The sequence below is a fragment of the Sus scrofa genome, chromosome 11 (assembly GCF_000003025.6).
Source record: "Sus scrofa isolate TJ Tabasco breed Duroc chromosome 11, Sscrofa11.1, whole genome shotgun sequence".
NCBI classification, from domain to species: Eukaryota; Metazoa; Chordata; class Mammalia; order Artiodactyla; family Suidae; genus Sus; species Sus scrofa.
The window spans coordinates 68,664,269-68,690,480 of record NC_010453.5 but is presented as its reverse complement, the minus strand read 5'-3'; the positions used below and the strand labels follow the sequence as shown (position 1 = coordinate 68,690,480).

General features: G+C 43.2%; 1 protein-coding gene across 8 annotated transcripts in view; it reads right to left on the bottom strand.

The window, feature by feature from the left end:
* CLYBL (citrate lyase beta like) overlaps positions 1-26,212 on the bottom strand; it is a 260,495-nt gene that overhangs the window by 77,842 nt on the left and 156,441 nt on the right. The gene's annotated exons all lie outside the window — the stretch shown is intronic.

The following is a 26,212-nucleotide window of genomic DNA, read 5'->3' as shown; positions in this document are numbered from 1 at the left end:
TGAAACCTTGATGCCTTTATTCCAGTGCAGCGCCTCTGGGCTCAGAGAAGGGATCACAAGCCCAGCACAGCAGAGGAGGGTCTTCTGTGTGTGACACTGGCCATTGGAGGAAGGGAGTCTCACAAGAGTAGCATTTCGTTTTCGGGAGAGAACGAGAGCAAATGTGGGTTGGGTACCCAAAGTCTAGACACTACTGCATAAGGTCCTTAGAGGACAAAGAAAAATAAATAAGGATCCTCCTAATTTCTTTGTTCAATTAATTTATTATAATGTATTTATGGTAACCCATTAAAATAAGTAGACGGCTTCATTTAGCAAATGTCTACAGAGATATCAAAACACAATTTTGTTGCAGGCATCTGGGAGGTGTGTGTGTGTACAAAATTAACAAGCATAGGATAATACCTGGATAAATTCAAGACTGTCTTTTCCTTCTACAGCATCCTCCTCAACCATCTGTTAGGTGCCTTCTGTGCACCTGGAGCTGTAGTAGCGGCTTAGGACACAGACATGGTTATACCTTAAGAAGTTTGCAGATTAGCAGAAGAAAACCACAGCTAAATAGGCAAGATGCTTCAGAGTAGACACTTATATTGGAGCAGGCAATATGAGTTTCTTTGAATGTCTGAGGGCAGCTTCTGTGCACAAGAAAGACCATGTATGTTCCTCTGGTTTCAGAAATGACCAGTTCCAAACATCTCTCTTCCTTAGGACTTTGTGTTCAGCCTGCAATCTTATTATTCTGTTTGTAAAGAAGATGGATTGACTCAAGTTGAACAGATTTAAGTAAGTTCAAATCTCAACTGGGGCCATTTACAGTTTTATTAAAATCCCTCAAACTTTAAAAGCTGTATTTATGAATTTAATACATTAATTTTCTCCTTAAGTGTGTCAAACGCGTGACCTAACAAGCAAAACCTTCCCACCTCCTTCGACAGTGCTCGTGGATCTCTAAGTGACTGATGCCATCTGTGATGACTGGGGTTGCTTATAGTCCGAGGATGCTCTCTGGGCACCACAGGCCTATGAGACCCTTCCCTTGCCAAGAGGGTCCTGAGCCCTCCTACAGTTGCTATGACAATGGGGAATTTCAAGTTCCTGCCCTTTGGCTAGTTGGTTTTCTTGAGTCTAAATTAGAGTCTAACCTAATTCCTTCCTCTCCTTTGAGTTGTAATCTTTTCACCCAAGTTGCTGCTAAATTTTTTCAACTAACTTCTTTTCATGTTCTTCATGTTCTTGGCTGAGTCCCAATTTTCTTTTTCTTTAACAAAATTTTTACTGTGGTGAAGTTAGCTGAGATGTATCATGTTAACCCTTTTAAAGTGAATGTTTCAGTGACGTGAAGCATATTCACACGGCTGTGTAACCACCACCACCATGTCCAGAACTTCTCTCAGCTTCCCAAACTGAAGTGCCATACCTATTAAACAGCAATTCCTGGGAGTTCCCGCTGTGGTTCAGCAGGTTAAGAATCTGACTGCTACCCTGGGGAAGCAGGTTTGATCCCTGGCCTCGCTCAGTGGGTTAAGGATCTGGTATAGCTGTGTCTGTGGTATAGGCCAACAGCTGTAGCTCTGATCGGACCCCTAGCCTGGGAACTTCCATATACTATGGGTGTGGCCCTAAAAAGACAAAAGAAAGGAAAAGAGAAATAATAATTCCTTATTCTGTCCTCCCCGGCCCCTGGCAATCGCCGCTCTGCTTACTGCTTCTATGAATCTGACTACTCTAGGTGCCTCATATAAATGGAATCATGTGGTCATTTGCCCTTTTGTGAATGACGCATTTCACTTAGCATAATACCTTTAAAATTCATGTGTCGTAGCATGTGTCAGGATTTCCTTCCTTTCTTAAGGCTGAAGGCTCTCCCACCATATGGATATACCGCATTTCACCTAGCCGTCTCTCATGGACCCTGGGGTTCTTGCTACAATGTGGCTACTGTGATCATGCCGCACAAACATCATGCTAGGTGTGCTGGATTCCAGCTAACAGTTAATTTAATGCTACCCAACTGACTTTCCATCAAATCCGACCCTTCTGGCTTAGTCACACTCATTCAGTGGCAAGAGCTTGATTCTTGGGAGCCCAGAGAAGGAAAAGCACCTAAATCAGAGGGGAGTCCTACAGCTTTTGTGGTTTTTGTCTTTTTGCCTTTTCCAGGGCTGCTTCCTGTGGCATATGGAAGTTCCCAGGCTAGGGGTTCAATCAGAGCTGTAGCCACCGGCCCACGCCAGAGCCACAGCAACTCGCGATCTGAGCCGCGTCTGCGACCTATACCGCAGCTCACTGGCAACACCGGATCCTTAACTCATTGAGCAAGGCCAGGGATCGAACCCGAAACCCCATGGTTCCTAGTTGGACCCATTAACCACTGCACCATGACGGGAACTCCAGAGTCTTTATGAAAATAATGGGTCTGGACTCAAGGTAAAAATATGGAAAATTAAAAAAACAACAATTTGTAGAGATGAAAAGAAAGAATCAGAGATAAGCATGCAAGAAAAGGAATTTCTCTCTCCTATAAAAATACATTATGTAATATGTCTTCAGATACCTGAATAATGTCTAACCTGCAGATGAGTTATGTGGTGGGTAGTATGGGCTCTGTTTTGTTTTGGTTTTGGTTTTTAGGGCCACACCCACAGCATATGGAAGTTCCCAGGCCAGGGGCTGAATCAGAGCTATAGCTTCCGGCCTAAACCATAGCAAAGCAGGATCCAAGCCACGTCTGGGACTTCCACCACAGCTCATGGCAATGCCAGATCCTTAACCCACTGAGCGGGGCCAGGGATTGAAGCCGCCTCCTCATGGATACTAGTCAGATTCATTTCCGCTGTGCCACAATGGGAACTCCTAGTATGGGCTCTGGAGGCACTCTTGGGGCAAGGTGGCGAACTTCTCCAGTCTCAGTAAGCAAGCTCAGATAAAGTGCCTGCTGAGTACCAGGTGCTAAGGGACATGGGCGAGACCTTCTGCACCTTCTCGCTCTGTCTGAGCAGAGACATCCAGATGTGGTCCGCATCTGCGGCAGGGGAGCCTGACCTGGCTGAAGGTGAGGAGGCTACTTTTTTCCCTGAACCTTCTTGCAAATGGGGTCACTCCACCTGGACAATCCTGTGCAAATGCCAGTTCTAAGGGGAGGCGCAAGAAACAGGGCAGCTAAAATAAGGTCTCTGTCCATCCTTCCAACTCTGCAGTTTCACTGACCAGCCATCCATACATAAAAAGGCAGACACAGACATCTGGAGTGGAAATGCTGTTTGGTCAGGCCAGGTCATGCCCACGTGTGAACACAGTGGCAGGGCTGGCCCTGCACAACCCCAACGCCCTCACCTCCAGCTCCCAGCAGCTCAACCACACGAGAGTGAGAGGTGACAGGAGAAAAAGAAATAGAAGATGATAAAGAAAAGGATAAGGAAATCAGGTAGGGGGATGACTCAAAGTACTAAGACCCAAGATGTTTAATAATTATTGAACATACTCTATGTGCCAGACACTGCGGTAAAGTGGTTCATGCACATTATTCCATTTGATAGTTGCAATCGTCCAACGAGGTAGGTACTATTACTGTTTCTGTTTTTAAAAATGAGAAATCTGAGGCTTAATGAAATTAAATATAACTTGTCCAAGATTGAGAAGTAACAAAGGTAAGCATGGCACATCTATCTTGGCTTCTGGTATCTAAGGTCTTCATTTTATTTCATTTTTATTTATTTTTGGCCACACCTGAGGCATGCCAAAGTTCCTGGGTCAGTGATCAAACTTGTACCACAGCAATGAAAACACTGGATCCTTTACCCACTAAGCCACCTAAGGACTTGACTTTAATGCAAAAGTGCTAAAGTCACGCAACAGATAACTGGGCAAAGAGTTTAGAAAAAAAGTACATGGAAACACATTTACTAAACACAAGAATTATGCAAGTCATTTTTAAAAAAGCAATGCAATATAATTTTACACGAGCTAAATAAATAGTAAAATGAAGTTAAAAGTAAAAATAGGGAAACCCTGGTACACTCCAATATTGCTGCTGAAAATATAGTATCAATGTTTGAAAAATAATTTTTTATATTATATATCCTCCTGTAAAATAACTTGACAATACATAACAAAAGCCATAAAAATGTTTCTAACCAGGAGTTCCCGTCGTGGTGCAGTGGTTAACGAATCCGACTAGGAACCATGAGGTTGTGGGTTCGATCCCTGGCCTTGCCCAGTGGGTTAAGGATCTGGTGTTGCCGTGAGCTGTGGTGTAGGTTGCAGATGCGGCTCGGATCCCGCGTTGCTGTGGCTCTGGCGTAGGCCAGTGGCTACAGCTCCAATTAGACCCCTAGCCTGGGACCCCCATATGCCACAGGAGCGGTCCTAGAAAAGGCAAAAAGACAAAAACAAATGTTTCTAACCATTCATCGGGTAATCCTAGTCCTAGCAAAATATCATAAAGAAATAAGTCTAAAAAAAGACAGAAGTGTAGGAAAGGAAAAGTTATATAGATGAGGCTCCTTGTTGCTAAAATCATAAAATTTTAAGTTATATAATATAGAATAAAATTATACAACTAAATCATAAAATCGCAGTGAAAATGGGAGACAATCTAAATTTTTAGCAGCGAGGGAGTGGTTAACTGAACTGCAATGAAACCACTTGATACATATACACGCCTATTAACATAATACAAAGATTTTTGCAGCCATAAGAAAAGCAGAATATAAAATTACAACTATTCAATCATGTACAAATTACAGCTTCAACTGGGCAAAGCCTCAAAAAGAAGAGGGAAGTATTGGAGTGAATTTTGTGTGGGACTGGTGGATTCAAAATGATTTCTCCCCTTTTGAAAGTATTCTTTAGGTCTGTTAAAAGCAATAAAAATTAAAAATCTGAAATAGCTGACAAGACTTGTCGATAAAAATAGAGCACCTGCTGGGCTGTTTTGATGATTAAATAAGTAAATGGATGCAAAAGCTTCTAGAAACAGTCCCTACAGGCACTCAACAGGGTCTCCCTCCCAGCCTTCCCTGTCTCCCTGGCTTGCAGCTTTAGCGTCCTGAGGCTGCAGGATCAACACCAGTTTCACAGTACCTCTGTACGCTCTCCTCCTCAGTACGAGCGCTTCTCTCACTTTTCATTACTTTTATCTGTGACTTCCAGAGCTGCATAGGATCTAGACACTTACACTTAAAAATGGTTAAAATGGTGGAGTTCCTGTCGTGGCTCAGCAGTCAAGCAACCCGACTAGGAACCATGAAGTTGCGGGTTTGATTCCTGGCCTCGCTCAGTGGGTTAAGGATCTAGCATTGCTGTGAGCTCTGGTGTAGGTTGCAGACGTGGCTCAGATCTGGTGTTGCTGTGGCTGTGGTGTAGGTCAGCAGCTACAGCTCCGATTAGACCCCTAGCATGGGAACTTCCATATGCTGCGGGTACGGCCCTAAAAAGACAAAAGAAAAAAAAAAAGGTGAAAATGGTAAATTTTATGTTATGCAGATTTTGACAAAATTCTAAAAAAGCATATGGTATTAATATCTCTGGGTAATGTATTAATAACTTACTATATTAATTGACATCTTACCAAGATCATTCTGGAGGCAATGCCTTAGGTAAAAGATAAGGAAAATGGGAAATTCAGGTATTGTGGCAGGTGAGACAGAAAAACTATAGGGCAGGTAGGCCTTTAAGTTCCCTAAAAACTGCACTGTAGCTGCACATCTCATTACCCTGCCTGCGTGTGCAGGGTCACTCAGGTGTCAAGGGAACACGGAACAAACAGCTCAAGGTGAGAACTGAGTTTGAAGGATGACGCGGGCGTGGTGGTCCGCCTGGCGGCAGAGGAAGAAATCAGAGAAAGGATGGAGGGAAATCAGAAAAATAAAAGCAAAACCAACAGAGGCGCTCACAGACTCCACCTGCCAGAGTCCAAACAAGAGTCTAATTGAACAGTTCAATGTCAAATCCAGACCTCTGCAAGAACCCTTGGGAACCAGGTGGCAGAGCTCCTGCCCAAGGCTCCTGATAAGCGAGTGCCCAGGCAGGCCTCTGTTCAGGTGATGGGCACTTGCACTCTCCCGCCGTTTCTTCTCCTGCTGAATGAAAACCTACATCCACGTCATTTGCTGAGGAAGCCTGTCCTCATCCTGCCCTCCGAAGCACTGAGGACAATTCTATTCCCTCTTCTCTTGAGGTCTTTTCTGATTTCTACTCTTTTTTTTTTCAGAATTAACAACATCCTCAACATCTTCCACTGTTCCTTGTCCTCCAGATGATGGCTGTAAGACCTACACTCCAGCCTTCAGATTTGTTTTGGCCAGTACTTTTACCTTTCTTTCACAGGCCGTGCGCCCCACTTGGGGCTGCTGTGGAACTCACTGTAGTGATGCCGGTGAATGCCTTGATCCTCACGCTAGGCGTCAGCTACTTGATGGGTGGCTCACGTGCCAAGGGGGATTATCAATTTCATTGTTCACTAATTCACCCATTGGATGCCCAAGATCAACACATGAAACACCTCCTAAATGGAAAATAAAGAACCCTCGTTGAGCACTTAATCTGTTTTAGGCACGCTGGCAGAGGTTTCACATACCACAGCGTCACTTAATCCGCACGTCACCTGCATGTTAGAAGTATTACTTTCTCCACCACACTGATTAAGAAAGTTGGCCCTGGGGTTCCTTGGATTCAGTCTCTGGCCTAGGAACTCCCACATGCTGTGGGTGTGGCCATAAAATAAAATAATTTAAAAAAAAAAGAAGAAGAAGAAAGAAAGTAGGTCTTAAGTTCACATCAGTAAGAAGACTCAAAGCCAGGTGCAACTGACACCAAAGCCCACAGGGTTTCCATTTCATTGAGGTTACATTAGGCTGCAGAGAATGTAAAACCCGATTCAGACTGACTCAAGTAAACCCTAAGGACAGTTATGTGACAACATCCAATGGTCGGGGAGCTTCTCGGTTGGCAGACCATCAACTCTACCGTGTCAAGGATGCCCATTTCTTCGGTACCCATTTTGCACCCACAATGTCAACTTTGTTCTAAGGCAGACTGTCCTTAGTAGTAACTGTTGTGACATGCCCTTTTGTCGCTGTTAGCAAGAAAAAAGGATTAGTTCTCTTTTAAGAGGAAAGAAAACTTGCCCAGAATCCTAAAGGAAGCCATTCTACATACCTCATCGTTGTCACTGGCAAGGAGGACTGAATTACCCTTCACTGGCCTAGTCAGACTTAGCCCTTGAATCAGGATGGGTTACACAAACTCATTTGTTTGTTTGTTTGTTTGTTTAAGGGCCACACCTGCGGCACTGGGAGGTTCCCAGGCTATGGGTCAAATTGGAGCTACAGCTGCTGGCCATAGCAACGCCAGAGCCTAAAACCACAGAGTGAGGCCAGGGATCAAACCCACATCCTCATGGATACTAGTTGGGTTTGTAACCCACTGAACCACGGGAACTCCCCCAAACTCATTTCTTGATGCTCAGTTTCAGAGAAGGGTTAAAATCATCACAAGCATGCCACCTCCACCTCCACTGAGAGCAACAAAGGGGCCCATATGGGTACATTTACAGGTGCTGGAGAGTCCAGACACAATTCTGTCCTCATGGGGCTTCCAGTCTAGTACAGAAGATAAGCACTGCACAAGTATTACAGAAGCGGTGTGTGTTACAGAGGGAAGGTACATACAGAATAGGTAGAACACAGAGTCAGTGAAATCACTGAGTCTCAGTGGTTCTGGAAGGTCTCTGAGGAATGACGCTCCTGGGAAGCCTCAGAGGATGCTGAGCAGAGGAAAGAGCACACTCTGCTCACTTATTCAGTCATGCATGCATTTATCTTACAAATATCTACCTGCAGCAGGTGAAAACCTGCACATCATTGGTGAAAAGGACTTACTTGAGAGATGATTAGTCTGTGAGTGAGCCAAGCCTTACACTTTGCCTCTTGTTCTCATCAGCCACCCTACTATTTACTTGAACTTTCAATGGAGTCTGCCCCCCACCCCCAGCAAAAAGGTGAATTTCAAACCATAGGTGGTACATTTTGCTATCTCTAATGTTTCAGGAGAGGGGAAAGAGAAGGGGGAGGAGGAAAGAAAGAAAGAAAAAGAAAGGGAAGCAGGAAGGAAGAGAAGAAGGAAGGAAAGAAAAAAGGAAGGAAAACTTTGCAGTTATTAAGTTAAAATAAGGTTTTAAGGTTATAAGTAAATTTCAATGATGTGTTCTCTTGTTGGTTGTTTCTATGCATAGACCCATTTGCTTCCAATTTCAGTCTTGGCATATGCACAAAGCAGATGCACAAAGCGACAGCACCAGTAACAACACAAACTGAAGGAGGAAAGGCACAATGTGCTTGACACAAGAATTTGGGGAACAAAGAACATAAATTCCATTTAGTTTTTCTAAGAAACGTTCTATTCAGGATAGCAGTACATTTTATTTCCAGGAGAATTACGTTTTCTTATTTCTTTTCCAAAACTTTTGGCTCTTTCTAAATCAATAAATAATCATTATATAGAACATTCAGTTTGATTTTTAAAAATCCAACCGTCTGCTGAATTGTCCACAAAAGAAGGCCTGAGAACAGGATGGTTCTTGCCATAGAACACCTGTATGTTTTTCATTTCTTTCAGGGTAGAAACCCGCTTGGACAATGATGTGCGACTCACACATCGTGAATATCTGATAAACACCAAAGTGATGAGAAGGGGCAGAGGGAAGTGGGGAAACACTCAAGCTGCATTTAAAGCTCTTTAATCAACCCTTCTCACAGCTGGAGCTCCGCGGCCAGGAGGCTGGGGGGTCCTTCAACAGGGCCAAGTGCGGCTCTAGGCCCAGGCTGAGGGCGATGGGGATTCGTCTTTAACCCAGCCCAGCCTTCCCTCTGCCCTCATGTCCTTCCTCAGAGTGAGCTGCCCCTTCTCCTACAGGGTCTGAGCTGCTGAAGCCTTGTTCTCAGAGTAGGACCTGATACATTTATTCTAACAGGACTCTCTGAAGGAAGGGCCAAAAAACTGCCTTCAATCCTGGCTTCCACTAAAAAGAACTTTAATGGCTCAGGAGAGTGCTCTCAGGGCAGGGATTTTCCTTCCGGGCCAGCTGGATATAAGGTCAAAGAACATCCTCAGGGCCAGCTGCCTCTCCGCCTCTCAGTCCTGACTTCTCAGGACTCCATTCTCGGCTCCCTGCAGTAAATCCTGGGCTCCCCAGAAGGATGGCCGCAGCAGCGCCAGCCTCACCTCCACTCAAGCGAAGTCCAGAGAGAAAGATCCCCAGCCCCTTTCACCCACAAAGTACCAAGATTCGCTCTGACTGCACTGGCTAATGTCACATATCCTGGCCTGAGCCAATCACTGTGGCTGAGAGAATGCAACTCACTGATTGGTTAGCCTTGAACCCTAGACTTCTTGGGGATGAAACCATACTAGATGATGTGGGTTGGAACAGAAATCAGAAGCTGACCTCTGAAGAAGGAAAAATTGATGCTTAATGGCAAACCACAATAGTCTCTATATCCATTCATGTTCTTCCCAGGAATATTTCCACTCTTGCAGGAGGCAAAGCCCTGAAAAAAAGTCTCAAAAGACCCTCTAATCATGGAGTTTTTGGTGCTCTGCTGAGGAAGGGTTTGTGGGTGGCACTGCTTCCTCACCCTGCCAAGCCACCTGACCTAGTGTGTGCCACACCAGGGACACCGGGCCTCTTCTCCAGCATAGGCAAACACATGACATGACTGCTTTGCACGTAAACCCCTACCGGAAAAGCGGCGTGTTGACGTGATTGATATGCACATAATTATCCCCATTAGTACATGAGATGGATATGCACAGGATTATCTACCTCGATACCTAAAGTGATTGAAACCCATGTGATTATCTGCCAGGAAGACACGCCCTTCCCTGCTTCCAATGCAATTACCTTCTTCCATATAGATGGAATCGATGCCCACGTGATGACTTGCTTCAGATATACACGTGATTGATGCCCGTGCAATTATCTAACACAATGATACGCCAGTGATTGATACCCATGTGATTATCTGCTAAGATGATACCCATGCAAATGAAAATTGGCAAGACCTGCCAGCTCTAATAATAACCCTCTCCAGCAAGCCAAAACCAGTGGCTATGACTTAAGGAAGATTCTTCTTTGTAAATAAAAAAGCTATCCTTGCCCTATTAAGTGTGTAGGTGCGTGAATGAGTGTAAACGAGTGAGAGAGATCTATACTTTTGTGCTGTTTAAAGTAAAACTTGAAGTAAGACTATAAAAATGAAAGTAAATGTTAAAGTCTTTCTAGCTCTAAAATGCTCAGATTCTAATGATAACTGAAAAAGTGCTACTGATTTCACAAAGTAGTAAAATATTTATTCTACCACTGATTTGTGTTTTAATTCATGGACTTTGGTTCCCAGCGACTTTTTGGCTCGTGGGTGACCATATAAAGAAAGCAGGAATAGGGAATTACTGATGCAAATAACTATGTACAACTGAAGCTGGGCGCCCACATGCAAATCAGCAAGGCCGCGTTTCCAACTCGGGAGTGTGCCCCGGTATTACAGACAAGGCCACGCTCAGCTTTACTCCCCAGCCTCCACTGCTTTTCTTAAAAAGAAGCAGCCTAAGCAGTAGCATGTTTGGTCATTTATCTTGTTCCCTTTCCCCAATTCACTGCTCTGACTTTTGAGAAAAGCATGTAATATCCCCATAGAATTTGATGATTTTCTTTGTTATTGTCAAAAAATGCTAATCCATGAAGAGAACCTTCCTGGGTAATGTTAATTCAGCTGCCTGTTTTATAATAGGATTATGTTTTCCAGGATTTAAAAATCCCACTTGTTAGCTACCAAATAGACTTCCACAACAGCTATAAAATCTAATTTAATCCCTACTGGCATTAACGAAATAGCTGGGGTACAATTTATGTCTAACTACACTTAACACCCTACAACCTGCAATAAATATGTAACATTTCTTTTGAAGTTATAAAAGGAAACTGTTCAGTGGGATCACTGGAGTCTCGTGGGTCCAATCATGCAATATCTCTAAGGCAGAACAAATGTTGTTTACATACGGTAAGGAGTACGGGGAAAGTTTATTTAAACAGATTAATCCATGTTTACACGTATTAAATGCTCCCTTTTCCATCATGCAAATTCAAGTTAAAATGATCTTCACTTCTTTCATTTGAAAATAATTATAGGGGGGAGTCAGCTACTTGGTCTCTCACTATTTAGTTTAAGAACCTAATTAGGTTAGAACACAATTCAGAATAGAACACTACGCCAAACCCAAGGTAAGAGGCTAAGGCTGCATTTCACTTTACAAAGGGGGAGGGCATTTTTTGGAGGGTAGGTGAAGAGAAGGGAAATCGAGGGGGCCCAAAAAGGATTCTGTGGGCCAGGGAGAGTGGTAAGCAGATTCCCTTTTGTCTTGAGCTGTTCATTCCTGTACGCTCCTCTCTTCACAAATGGAGTCGAGTCGGCATGAAAGGGCCTTCTGGGAATGTAAAATTCAAGCGCGGTGAAACAGAGACATATTTCTTCTCCCACCGCAACCCACCCCTCCTCCTTCAGACAGGTGACTATCAGGAAGCTTATGGTAGGCCAGATGGGAACAGAGATACGCTGGCAAATATTGTTTCAAGATGAAGGAGAGGAAAACAAGGAGGCTGACATGCAACATATCAAAGACTATCCAGGCACCGGGAAGTTGAACATGAATCTCAGGGCAGCCCAATCTCTTTAAAGATGCAAATTGCAGTCAAACACAGAAAACAGTAGGGTTCTGTTTATCCTTTCACAAAGGGTGCAAACTGCTAATCAGGCTCCATTGCTGGGCTGGCCACTTTGTTTATCAATAAACAGGAAGACAGTTAGACTATAATTTTCCTGCCTAGTACTGGTAGCCAAAAGGAAATGCTGGCAGCTTGGTAGTACTGAGTTCCAGTTGCATCAAAACCCAATTATTATTGTAATAATGTATGGGTGTTTGCAAGTTGCACAGGCGTGCTACACATGTCCCCAGAATCATGTGAAACATATTGGCAGAGAACAGGCTTGGTGATACACGGACTAAGGGGAGCTGTCAAAATAGGCCGGTCCTCCAAGGGCTCAGCTGCAGAGTGTTGTTTAAAAACACACACACGCTGGAGTTAACATGGCAGACATGGAAGTCTTCTACATGTTAATACAACACAACAAAAACATGGCTTGACTAAAATCAAACAACACAGAGGCTCTGATATGGGAAATTTGACTGGAATATACTACAACTGCCACTGCAAGCTCTATTGCCACAGAGCACTTGTACACCCTTGGAAAGAGACGTTCAGAGTTATTTTCATGTCAGTGGAGCTCCCTTCCTAAGATACTATAAGACCCCAAGTCTAAAATACAGTGCAAGAGCCCAAGTCAAACACACAATAAAAATTCAATCATCCTGAGTTTAGGCATTCAAATTGTCCAAAGCATCATGTCCTTTGTTTCACCTTGTCTACAAAGGTACATTGTAAGAAATTAAGATACACTCTAAACTTCATGTAACTCCCAAGAGAAAGCATGACAAATATAAAATACAAAAGGGACTATAAGTTCCATAACACAGTGCTTCTACTAATGGTGAAATAATACACGGGCTAATGAGTTATCATTATATTGGTCACATATAACTCATTTATTCATCAAGTGTTTGCAGAGCACCTACTGTGCACCAGGCACGATGCGCTGTAGGGGATACAAGGGCACCCTCTTCACAGAGCTGATGATCTAGCCGGAAGCAGATACGAGTCATGACATGAAGGTGTGAAGACCGTTAGGACAGTGTAGGTGAGCCACTCACTTGCGTGTGCCCAAGCAGTCTTCACGGCTGTGTTTGGCTCTTCAAGGTGCCAACCTACAGCAAGGTGCCCTGTCACGTTGAGGTAGGGAACCGTGGCACAATTCTGCTAGGACAATACTTTGAAAAGTGAAAATTTGGCGGGTTCTGTAGGGCTCTGTTAATAACTCTCATTAGCAAGTATAGGGACCAAAAATGTAGCATAGGGTATGAAGTGCCTGGCTTCCCCACTTGCTAGCTGTAAGCCCTTGGGCAAGTTTGTTAACCTCTCTGTATTCCACTCTCCTCATCTGTCAATAGGGATAATAATAACACCTCTCTCACAGAATTGCTCAGACATGAAATAAGGTAATCCATGCAAAGCGGTCAGAGATAGAGGGGAGTTCCCATTGTGGCTCAGCAGTAACGAACCCAACTAGTATCCATGAGGACGGGGGTTCGATCCCTGGTCTTGCTTAGTGGGTTAAGCATCTGGCATTGCCACATGCTTGTAGTGGTGTAGGTCGCAGAAGCAGCTCAGATCCCTCATTGCTGTGGCTGTGGTGTAGGCTGGCATCTGTAGCTCCCATTCGACCCCTAGCCTGGGAACTTCCATATGCCACACCTGCGGCCCTAAAAAGACAATACTAGAAAAAGAAAAGGAAATCATGCCAGCACACAGAAAAGACCTTGAACTCACTGAAGGTTTTCTAGTGTTGGCCTCAGACCATCTTCAGCACCACGGCCAGCTCCACCAGGGCTTGGTCCTCTCTGGAAAGGCAGAGCTGGAAAGAATGATTGTGGGAAACTGCCTTCCGCCCAGAAACCAGCCAAAATTCAAGAGGCTGCTGTCATGCAGACAGCTCAGGCGGAGGTGTGATAATGCCCATCTCCAATCTGACTCTCAAAGGTGAAGCTGTATATGTGCGGTATTATCTCCAGGGGAAATGTGGACAAACCCAGTCCGGAGAGGCTCTGATCAGAGACAGGTTTTTTTGCTTTGTTTTGTTTTTTTGTCTTTTTGCCATTTCTTGGGCCGCACCCGCGGCATATGGAGGTTCCCAGGCTAGGGGTCGAATAGGAGCTGTAGCCACAGGCCTACACCAGAGCCACAGCAACACGGGATCCGAGCCCCATCTGCAACCTATACACCACAGCTCACAGCGACGCCGGATCCTTAACCCACTGAGCAAGGCCAGGGGTCAAACCTGCAACCTCATGGTTCCTAGTTGGATTCGTTAACCACTGAGCCACAAAGGGAACTCCCAGAAACAGTTCTTGATCTGGTTCTCCCTAACCCTCTCGTGACTCCAAACCTGGGCTCTTCACACCTGTATCAAGCTCCCTGTGCTCTCCTAGAATATTTGGAACAGTCTTTTCATTTATTGGCCCTAACTGTCTACTTTGTGTCCCCGACACACCTACCCTTCCACAGCTCTAGGAAAGAGAAGCTCTTGACACCCCCAGTGCTCTGAAAACCTATGCTAGTTGGGCCAGACCCTCAGCCTCCCCTGCTGCTAGGGAAGGGGGATTAAATGGTGTGGTGAAAGGCTGAGGGGAGCTGCCTATTAGTGCTCAACCCTAGCTTCACTGTTCTATGCTGGGAGGCTCCGAGAATTCACCCTGTACTAGAAAAACTCAAGGATGCTTTCGGAAGCCCACACACATTTCAGGCCAGCCCTCTGGCTCGGCTTTCTCTCTTGGCTTTTGCTCTTCTGACCACTGTCTATGGTGGTCTTTTTGGTCTTCTTATCTGGAGTCAATCAATACTTTGCCCAAGAACATGCTGCTGCTTGGACTAGACTAGATCTGGCTGGGACTTCAGAGCCTAAGTGCTAACTTATGGAGGTTAATTTCTGATCAGTGAATGGCTAGCACAGTTGTATCAAAGGGGAAAAAAGGTATTCAAAACAGTATATCTTTAGTAGCAAGCAGGCTACGCCTTGGCTTAATTCTCAGCTTGACACTTGCCCCTGACTAAGCCACATTTTCCTTTTCCCTTTAAAACACCGTCTTTCTCATTTTCCAGAGGAGGTATAGAAAAAGACTGAAACTATCACCACTCTGAGAAGTTCTGATGTACTTGAAAATATCTGGCAAAAGTAAAATATTTCTTAATTGTCTCTCTAAATCATAATTTTAAATTCTGCCTTCGAATATACCCACTAATTTATTATTGAAAACATGGTGGCATTTTATACTTTGATATGAACTTTGGCCATTTAAATAAGAAAACTTAAAAAAATACTATTCTTTGATATTAAGCATGTTGCACTGCAAGAAATCATGCCCTTTATTTTGGGGGTGGCTATATGTACTTGGTTCTTTAGTCACAGAGATTTAGCAAACTGAAATCTCCTAGGTTTATTTTGTGAAAATCACCTGCGATCCCATGATAAAAAAGCACATATTTTAATCGGCAGCCAAATTGGGAATAAGTAAATTTAATGGTTTTCACTGTAGTCTCTCCAAGCTATTTCTTAATTCATTTCAGAGGAAGAAATGGCTATAGTTCCCACTTTTGTAAAGTTTCAGCTCACTTAAGCTGAGTTCCTTTCTTTCAACCTTGATTTTGAGCTGAAGCTCAAAGATCTGTTTCATTGCCTAGGCCTGGGCTTTCCATAGTCAGGTACATAATGTTACAGATCATACTCAATCTTACCTAATTGGAATCCTAGAAATTGCTGGAAAAGAAGTAACTGGCAATTTGAAGCCTGTATCTCTTTGTAAAGAGATTTTGCTGAGCTCATTAAATGGAAATTACTGACTATTATGAGATACTTGAATCCCTGCACTAAGAAGATGCCTGGTTTTGAAGAATAAAACAATGCGGGGAGAAAAAGGTGAGTTTTGTTTGTTTGTTTTTTACCAATTGCTCCACAAAAGGGAAAGGCTATTTAAGGATACGAAGAGATCAATAAAAGACTGAAAACAGGAGTTCCCGTCGTGGCGCAGTGGTTAACGAATCCGACTAGGAACCATGAGGTTGCGGGTTCGATCCCTGCCCTTGCTCAGTGGGTTAACGATCCGGCGTTGCCGTGAGCTGTGGTGTAGGTTGCAGACGCGGCTCGGATCCAGCGTTGCTGTGGCTCTGGCGTAGGCCGGTGGCTACAGCTCCGATTCAGCCCCTAGCCTGGGAACCTCCATATGCCGCGGGAGCGGCCCAAGAAATAGCAACAACAACAAAACAACAACAACAACAAAAAAAAAACGTTAAAAGCAAAAAAAAAAAAAAAGACTGAAAACACTTTACTACTTTTATGAAAACGTGGATAGGTTTTTGTATAAGAACCTTTAAGGATCCAAAAGGCCTTGCAGAGTTCCTAAGCACGGTTCAGCTTTCCATACTGTTTCCAAAAGACTCACAGACATCCCAATTCTTACTGAAGAAATCTCCCAACTCTCAAGTCTTTTAATAAAAGCAAGGTCCCTGGGAGAGGAGCCTTCCTGTTTTAATTTCACACCCCTACTGAAGAGGAGTTAGCTCCCCACGCCCAGTACACATTCAATCATTCACTGCAAGTCAGTGAGCTTTCTCTCTCTGGGCAGGATACACCTCCTTGCTACTCAACTAATTTATTTCAACTCAAGTGACAGCACAAGGGTATACATAAAATATAACCAAGTGGATTTGCATACACGTATAACAAGTATAAGTGGGGTTTATTGTGTAGGTTTGTGCGACCACATGTGCACAAAGGGAAGCCAAATGAGAGAGCACAAATTAGAGAGAATACATATACTCAGGGCAGAAAAAGAGCTTCCATCTGTGTGGCAATTAAATGCTTTACAGAGGAACTCAAGAGTTAAGTGGTTTAAAATGATGAGTGTCAGGAAATAATATTTGTATTAATCGAAGATTAACAATAAGCCAACAACCTTGATGGACACTCAACCTCCCTCCTTCCCTTCCTTTTCTGGCTGAGCACCATGGAATGCAGAAGTTCCCAGGCCTGGAATTAAGCCACACCACAGCAGCAACCCAAGCCACAGCAGTGACAATGCTGGATTCCAACAAGCCACCAAGGAACTCTCAGGAGTTTCCTTTTTAAAAATTTCTTCTCTTTAGGGCCACACCTGCAGCATATGGAAGTTCCCAGCCTAGAGGTCGAATTGGAGCAGCAGCTGCTGGACTACACCACAGCTCACAGCAACGCTGGCTCCTTAACCCACCGAGCAAGGGCCAGGGATCAAACCTGCATCCTCAAGGATACTAGTCGGGTCTGTAACCCACTGAGCCACAACAGGAACCTCACGGAGTTTCTTATGAGCAACTCACATTTGCAAATGCAATGACTCCCAGGTTGTGCAGGGTCTGACAGACAACTATAGGAGTGCGGTATGAATTACTGTTTGTGAAGAGCACTTAAAAAGTGGCTCACTGTGGGGGACACAGTCGCACTCCCCTCACCTCTGCCATGTTGCTTGCAGTGGTCTTTCCCCAACCACCACCCCATAGTAGTCTTGGTATCCAAGATGCATGGAGGGAGCAGAAGCATCCAAAGAACATGGCCCAGTGGGGGTGACCCAGAGTTTTGAAAGCACTAACTTGAATAAGAGGCCAGTGGCCTCCCCTTGCTTTTCATGATGGAAGGCAGCTTCGCCAAGACAGCCCTCCTGGCAGCCCTAGGTCCCCTGAATGCAAAGCAGGTAGTCAGGAAAGGGAGGGTGGCTCTCCTCAGACACGCCAGCCCTGGGCAGTCTTTCTTCCTCTGTTTGCCATAACTGAGGACATCACTGTTCAGGGGTTCTCAGGACCCAGACCCCAGCCCAGCTCCTCTTTGTTCTGAACCACTGGGGGTGGGGTGGGGTGGGGTGGTTGGGGGTAGATAGGCTTTCAGACGTGGTCACCTCCCTCCATCTTTTTCTTACTCTTTCTGCCAAGTGCCCAGCACAGAAATGCAAAATAAAAATCTCTTGCTTAGCTACCTAAGAAAGATGATTTTCTTCTTGGTTTCCTAAGGGAAAAAAAAATAAGTAAGATCTTTCTAAGACAGCTGTTTCTAGCACCCTAGTGTTACAAAATCTGTGAGTGAGCTTGAAAGAAAAAGTGGTATTTTACTGTCTCTAGAGCCTTTTCTTTGTCTACTATTGATGTGGGAGAGGCTGAAAAATTAGCAAAATTGGCAAATTCCATGGCGTTTAGAACAAAAACCTATCTGTGCCAACATATTACCCTATGAGAGTCAGGAACCTAAGGTATGAATCAATACCAGTAAACTCTGGCATTCTAAGCAGTTGTCAGTGACTTGAATTGATGCATCCGACTCTTGGCCAGGAATACAGCTAGGACAATTGCTTCTTACGCATTTATCATACATTCATACAGCACTTACTATGTGCCAAGCACTGTTTTAAGCATTTTACAAATACGCATACATCTAATATATTCTGTGGGTGTAGATTACATTATTACCATTTGACCTTTATTTGACAGAAGAGCAAACTGAGGCAGAGAGGTGAGGTAATCTGTCGACGGTCACGTTGTTAGGACAAGAGAATATCAGAATCCAAACACAAACAGGTTGGCCTCAAAGTCTATGTTCTTGACTGTCAAATTATGTTCCTCCAGTTAGTTTGGAGACCTCTTAAGGAAGATGCTAAATATCCACTCTCCTAAATTTTCTAAGTTCTATTCCTTTAAAAATGAAGCCACCGTTTTTTTTGTTTTTTTGTTTTTTGGTCTTTTTGCCATTTTCTTGGGCTGCTCTCGTGGCATACGGAGGTTCCCAGGCTAGGGGTTCAATCAGAGCTGTAGCCACCGGCCCACACCAGAGCCACAGCAACATGGGATCCGAGCCGCGTCTGCAACCTACACCGCAGCTCACCGCAACGCTGGATAGTTAACCCACTGAGCAAGGCCAGGGATTGAACCCAAAACCTCATGGTTCCTAGTCGGATTCGTTAACCACTAAGCCACGACGGGAACTCTGCCACTGCTTTTTTTAAAAAGCGATATTTATATAGCAGATGCAAGTTTACAAAGTTCTTTTCTATTTGAGCCACACAGCTGGCCATGTGGTGGGTAGTGCAGGTTTCATTATCACCAACTGCATGGGACAGATAAAGAAACAGAGGCTCATGAGATTACAGGACTCAAGTTCCCTGGATGGACAGTGTTGATACTGAGATATTCAAATGAGTCTTCTGTTGTCAAGCCCTCTACCCTTTCCACTGAGCCAGGATGCTTGTCTCAAATCAAGCTGCCACAAGTGACATCCCGTATTTTATTAGCTTAGGTTCCCATAGGAAAGCCTTCCTTGAATCACAATTCAGAGCTTCGGCTTCCTGAAGGATCAATGTGAGACTTTCATGATCATTAATTCCGAATCTATCCCTGCTCTTTACAAATTGAATCAGGAAAACATCAGACTATGTGTGCTGCTCTCCTCCAGAGGGGAACTGAACCCTCCCGCGGGAACCATCAGAGGGTATGCTCACGTCAACAAAGAAACGTATCCAGATGTAAAAAGTCAGAGGATCCAGAAACAGTATCCAAGGTGAGAGAGAAGCAAAGGGAACTCCCAGGGCGGTGGGAAGGGCAATTCCAGGGTTTGAATTGTGCTGTAGGCCTGAAGGACAAGTGGTCAGACTTGAAGGGAACAGAAGAGTCAAGGAGAGATTTTCCCAAGAAAATAAAACTGATAAAATACCAGATGCTTCCCAACATATTAAGAGTAGATTTAGATAATTAGTGCAGAGGTGGGTGTTGAATTTGTTAACAAATGAATAGAAAAATAAGCCAGAAAAAATAAAAAAGATAATTGTAAACTCCAGGGAAAACAACGGGGTGGCAGAAAAGGAAAGGTGATGGGTTTATTACTACGTAACTCAAATCTAATAGGTTTTACACTGGATACTAATCTCATGAAAGTATACAGTGAATGTATGCCTAATACATATAATTGTATTATGACAATTTTTAATGAATGTATTAGGACAAATGTCATGATTTTTTTTTTTTTTTTTGGCTATTTAGGCCCATGCCATACATGGACCTGGGATCAAACTTGTGTGACAGCAGTGACCCAATCCACAGCAGTGATAACACTGGATCCTCAACCCACTAAGCCACCAGGGAACTCTCATACTGGGACAACTGAAGGACAGAAAAGGTTCACATGTAGTGGGGATAGGGTGGTAGTGGAAGGAGAGAGAAACCGCTTATCAGGGAGTCAATATCATGCCTGAAATGAAAAAATAATTCAAAAAGTGTATTACTTAGCAATACAGCAGTAAATGCCATAAGAATAAGCTGAAGAGATAAAAGGGATTATCTCTGAAGAAGGGAAGTGGAATAAGGATTAGGAGCTGCTTCATTTCATAACTATTTTACTCTTTATGTGTAAAAAAATTAAGTCTAAAATTTGTTTTATGTCTATAATACAAAAACTTTTTAAGGATGAGCACTTTACTTTTGGCAATATGGCAGACCACATTGTCTGAAGGGCTGACAACTACAAAATGGCTACGTTTCAACAAAAGTACTTTTTAAAGCATTGCTGGGCTCATAAGAACATAAGGGAATTTTCCACAGGCCAATATAAAACAAAAACAGAAAAAAGAATTCTCTGGAGTTCCTGCTGTGGCATCTCTGCAACGCTAGGACACAGGTTCAATACCTGGCCTGGTGCAGTGGGTTAAAATGGATCCAACATTGCCACAGCTGCAGCATAGCTTGCAACTGCAGCTTGGATCTTATTCCTGGCCCAGGAACTCCATATGCCACAGGGAAGCCAAAATAAATAAATAAATAAATAAACAAATTCTGATTTATGAGGAGTCAGAAAAATAAGAAAGGTAGGAACCAAATACCTATATCAGACCTGATATCAGGATACTAGCCTGAGACCACTGCAAAGTTCAGGAGGACAAATCAAGGCTCCAGATGAGTAATATCCCCGACTCCCAGAAGTAGTAGTAGAGGAAAACCTTTCTACTCCAGGCCCCTGGAATTCCCAAGAAATGATTCCACTCAATATGGGTTCATACCATAAGTAAGAGTCACTGAACAATAAAAAGCAACTTAGATGCAAAAATATTGAAATTATCAGATTCAGAATGTACCAAGCCAATATGAAAAAGAATCAAACAGAATTTCTAGACATGAAAAATAGAATCATTAAAATTAAAAACTCATGGAGTTCCCGTCGTGGCGCAGTAGTTAACGAATCCGACTAGGAACCATGAGGTTGCGGGTTCGGTCCCTGCCCTTGCTCAGTAGGTTAATGATCCGGCGCTGCCGTGAGCTGCGGTGTAGGTTGCAGACGCAGCTCGGATCCCGAATTGCTGTGGCTCTGGCGTAGGCTGGTGGCTACAGCTCCGATTAGACCCCTGGCCTGGGAACCTCCATATGCTGTGGGAGCGGCCCAAGAAACAGCAAAAAGACCAAAAAAAAAATTAAAAACTCAGGATGGGTTAAATACATTAGACACAACTGGATAAGATAATTAAAAAGTGCTGATTAGGTATGAAGAGTTAACCCAGGCTGTGGCACAGAGAGACAGGGAGACAGAAAATATGAAAAGACAGTAAGAGACAAGGAAGACAAAATCAAAATTTCCTAATATGTCTACTTACTATCTCCGAAGAAAACAGAAATGATGAACTACAGATGATATTTGAAGGGCTAGTAGTAGAACTTTTTAGAACTGATAAAAGACAGAATACAAAAATACACGGCAAAAACCCCCCAAAACAAAAAACACAACTTACACCAAGCAGAAGGAAAGAAGGGGAGAAGGGCGGGAAGGAGGCCTACATCAATACCTACTGGACATTTTAGTAAAACTTCAGTGCACCAAAGACAAAAAGACGTGAAGAACAGCCAAAGAAGGAGTTCCCTTGTGGCACAGTGGGTTAAGGATCCAGCATTGCCCCAGTTGGGGTGCAGGGTGCAGCTGCAGCTAGGATTCAATCCCTGGCCCAGGAATTTTCATATGCCACAGGTGTGCCCCACCCCCCAAAAAAGAAGAAAATAAATATAGTTATAACTTCGAAACTAGGGGAAAAATGGACTGAAAATAAATTTTGAAAGTCAAATAATCTTTAAGAGGCAAGAAAAACTAGAAATGAAATACAAAATAAGAAAAAAAGTCAAATATAATGGTATATTAAAATCTAAATTTATTACTAACCATATTAAAAGTAAGTGGATTAATGTTCCAGTTAAAAGACCACTCTTGGTCCATAAACACTCCATGACCATGCCACTGGGTCAATACAAAATGGGGAACATGAGTTTATAACTTCTACAGTGCTTGACACTGCTACAAAAACCAAGCAGCCTTTAATTTTTATAGCAGTTCACCTGTACTGTATTTTATACAAATCAGTCCACAGTAGTTTAGAAATTTTTTTAAAGAAATGAAGCAAAGTAACAAAAAAAAAATAAAATAACCAAACTGTTTTTTTGTTTTTGTTTTTGTTTTTTGTCTTTTTGCCATTTCTTGGGCCACTCCCATGGCATATGGAGGTTCCCAGGCTAGGGGTCCAATTGGAGCTGTAGCTGCTGGCCTACACAACAGCCACAGCAACGCAGGATCTGAGCCACATCTGCGACCTATACCACAGCTCGCGGCAATGCTGGATCCTTAACCCCACTGAGCAAGGCCAGGGATCGAACCCACAACCTCATGGTTCCTAGTCGGCTTAGTTTCTGGGGTGCCACGACAGGAACTCCACATTTACATTTTTATTTAAATATTTACTCAACTGAAACAGCAACCCTGGAACGCTGCCTCTGTCTATTCCTTTCCTACCTTCTCAGCCTCACCCAGTGTCACAGAGATTCACCAGGAAGCTGTGCATTACTTGGCTTATTTTCACTGTGTCCCAGGAAGCAATGGCCTACACAGCCCTGCATCTCCTCATGCATTTAACAATGGAAAGGAGAAGAGGGGAGGGCAAAAGGCATTTTCATCATGCTTGGGAAGGTGAGCTGGTAGTGCCATCCTTGACATGAAGGAGTTACTTAAACATAAATTGGATTAACAGGACAGGATTAGAGCTGCTGGAAGGTATTATAAACTGCTCTGTGGAAGCTCCTCTTGTTTTCTTTACAAGCCCATACTCTACAGAGTCCGTTGAATAAAATATGGAATTAGTCAATGACTAAAAAAGAAATAGAGATATAAAATGAAATGATTACATTTTAATAATGCCAAGAAAGCTGAATTAGGCAAGAGTAGTTCAGTTTAGCAAAACCAGTAGATCATATGAGAGTTTTCATATGGTAAGAAACAAACTCATTGGGAGTTCTCATCATGGCTCAGTGGTAACAAACCTGACTAGTATCCACAAAGACGTGGGTTCAACCCCTGGCCTCACTCAGTGGGTTAAAGGATCTAGTGTTGCCGTGAACTGTGGTGTAGGTCACAGACATGGCTCAGACCTGGCGCTGCTGTGGCTGTAGTGTAGGCTGATAGCTGCAGCTCTGATTTGACCCTTAGCCTGGGAATCTCCATGTGCCATGGGTGCGGCCCTAAAATAGACCAAAAAACCCCAAACACCAAAACAAAACCTCACTAAAATGGTCTCTATCTCCTCCATCAGGAGAAATAATGTTCAAATAAGAAATATGATTAAGAGATGATTTCAAGAAAGAATATGAGCTATGTGAGAAGTTTCAGACTTATCTGGGTATTTTATCATTATTTTTTTCTTTTTCAGCTGCACCCACAGCGTATGGAAGTTAGGGATTGAATCCTAGCTGCAGCTGCAACCCACACCACATCTGTGGCAATGCCGGATCCTTAACCCACTGCACTGGGCTGGCCGTCAAATCAGCACCTCCACAGAGACTAGCTGGATCAGTAACCCACTGTGCCACAGCAGGAACTCCTGGGCATTTTAAATGAACTGAAGTCCCCAAGTTTGAAGTCATTAAAATCCCAAGACACTGAAAGAATTTGCAAAAATGACCATAGGGCTCCTACCAAGAGCCACTGAGAAACTAAAGTGCACACAAAGGTGACAAAAGAGAAAAAGAAGCCAAGGCATGGGCTTCCAAGGTACTGGCTTCCAAAAAGGTGAATTATGGAATATGCCAGCAGGGGAACTGGAGGCTGATCCCTGGCAAAATTCTAGAAGATTTAAATCTTGGTTCTGCCATTTAATGGCACTGAGACTCAGGACATATTTCGAAACTTTGCTGTAAAGGGTAAATGAAATAATGAAAGCATTTCATATAGCAACTTTTACATAGAAAACTCTCAGTAGATGGTAGCTGTTACCATTTTCCTCTCTCCAGCACATCAGAGTGAAGGTGCTAACAACTAAGTAGCACGGACAGGGGTTCTTCAAGATCAAGTCTCCCCACAAACCCTCATTTTTCTGGCAAGGTGGAGGTATGGGGAGAGAGAAGGTATTGCTAGAAATGTAGATCAGGAAGGTTCCTTCATTTGGAAAGTGTTTGATAAAAAATCTCTTACACTATTCTGGTGGAAAGACTGGATTTCAGGAGCGTGGGGTGGCTGAATAACCAGATTCACAGAACTGATTCATGAACTAGACCTCTCCATGCTTCAGCAACCTTATCTGTACAAAGAGTATCATAATAGTAACTCACTGGGTTGTGAGGCAAATCCAAGCCCTTAGCACAGTGCCTGGCATTTAGCCATCACTACATAAATGTTTGTTGAATAAACTTGAACAGAAGTTTCTAGTGGCATGCTTCTGCAGCACTTGGCTCCAAGCTCTTCACCATTTCCATGAGAAACTTGTTAAATTTTCACATGTTGTGCTGATTAAATTCTCAGATGATATAAATGGTGGAGATAAAATCAAAATCCAAAAAGATCCTGACAGGCGATGGCGATGAAGTGAACTATATGAGAAATTAAGTCCTGGGTAGAAATTTTAAGCGAAAAAATTGTCTTACAAGTACTATACAGAACTCTCCATGGATAAGAAAGAAAAATTTAGCTCTCCGAGTTCAGCATGTATCAAACAGTGCGTCTGGCAATTACTGCAAATTTTAGCTGCATTAAGGGAACTGGAGTGTCCTGTCTGGACACAGACGTCAAGACGGTGCACAACTTGCCCGTAATAAACTCTTCTCTCCCCACCCCTCCTTAGGAGCAGCTCTGGGTATAAGGATGGGCTGCAGAACATGGATCAACAGTAAGGAGATATGAGGTAGGCATGGACCATATTTCTACCTCGTCTGGAAACATCCTCAGGTGGGTCTGGGAATACAGCCTCAAGATTTGTGAACAAATATAATTAGAAGTTTATCAGGGCACCTAATGGCTCACTGTGGTACATGCTGAAATAAATTCCCCCTAATCATGATTACTAGAGGATTTATCTAATCTATTTCCTATAGGAAATCAAGCTACTCTCAGGCATTTTATCAAACTTATTCTTCATAATAATCCCTGTCCCTGACAAAAGAAGATTTTGTCATCCCACAGTACAGATAAGAAATTGAGGCAAAGCAGTAAAGTGAATCGCCCTGGGTCATACAGAACTGGAATTACAATTTAGTATCTAATCTTAGAGTGTGCTACATGAATTTTGGAAGGGAGCATACTGGAATCACATTATGTCCTTCAGGAAAAGCCCTATTTACCTTAATCTTTGGGAGAAAGAAGATTAATTGTATTTGCCTTGGTGCATGCCAAAGACGTTGAGTAGACACTTTAGATTCTACATGTTTATTCTAATCCTTTTCCAAATACTTGTAAAGCCTTAGTTTGACCATTAGAAAGATGCTAAGAATTGACTTAAAAAAAAATTAAGGCACATATTCGTTTGCTAGAATCTCCAAGGAAAGCTTGAAGAATCAAGAAAGTTGCACAGTTCGACCACGCTGTTTCAGATCACTTAGTAAAGGGAACTATCCAGACAGGTATAAATCCAGATGGCCAGCTCCCTCTGTGCCCTCAGCCCCATAATCCATGCCCAGCCCTACCTCACTGTCTAGCGACTGGACAGATGAAGGTCAAGGGAAAGCTTGTTTTTAATTTTTAAAGTTCCATGAAAACACTGGTTATTGTTATATTGACTTATATATTTCACTCAATTGCTGAACTCCATATTCATTATAAAAACCTAAAAAATGAAGGTAAGCAAACCAAAATGAAACAAAAAGCACCCACTATGCTACCACTCAGTAAGAATCTTTTGTACCTGATAATAAACTGCATATTTTCTAAGGCTCATGTCTGATCAGACCATGAAAAAAATCAACCAAAAGCTGCAAACTTAGGGTTCTGTGTGTAAGTTCCCTTTAATTAAGGAGAGAAAATGATGACACATCCACTGAAGACTATCTTTTTTTTTTACTGACACTTGTCCTAGAAGAGATCAGGCGGATACTCAATGTACCTAGCAGTAAAAAGAAGAAATAAACTCCTAAATGCATCTTACTGGTCTGAAAAATTTACACCACAAGTCTAGGATTACA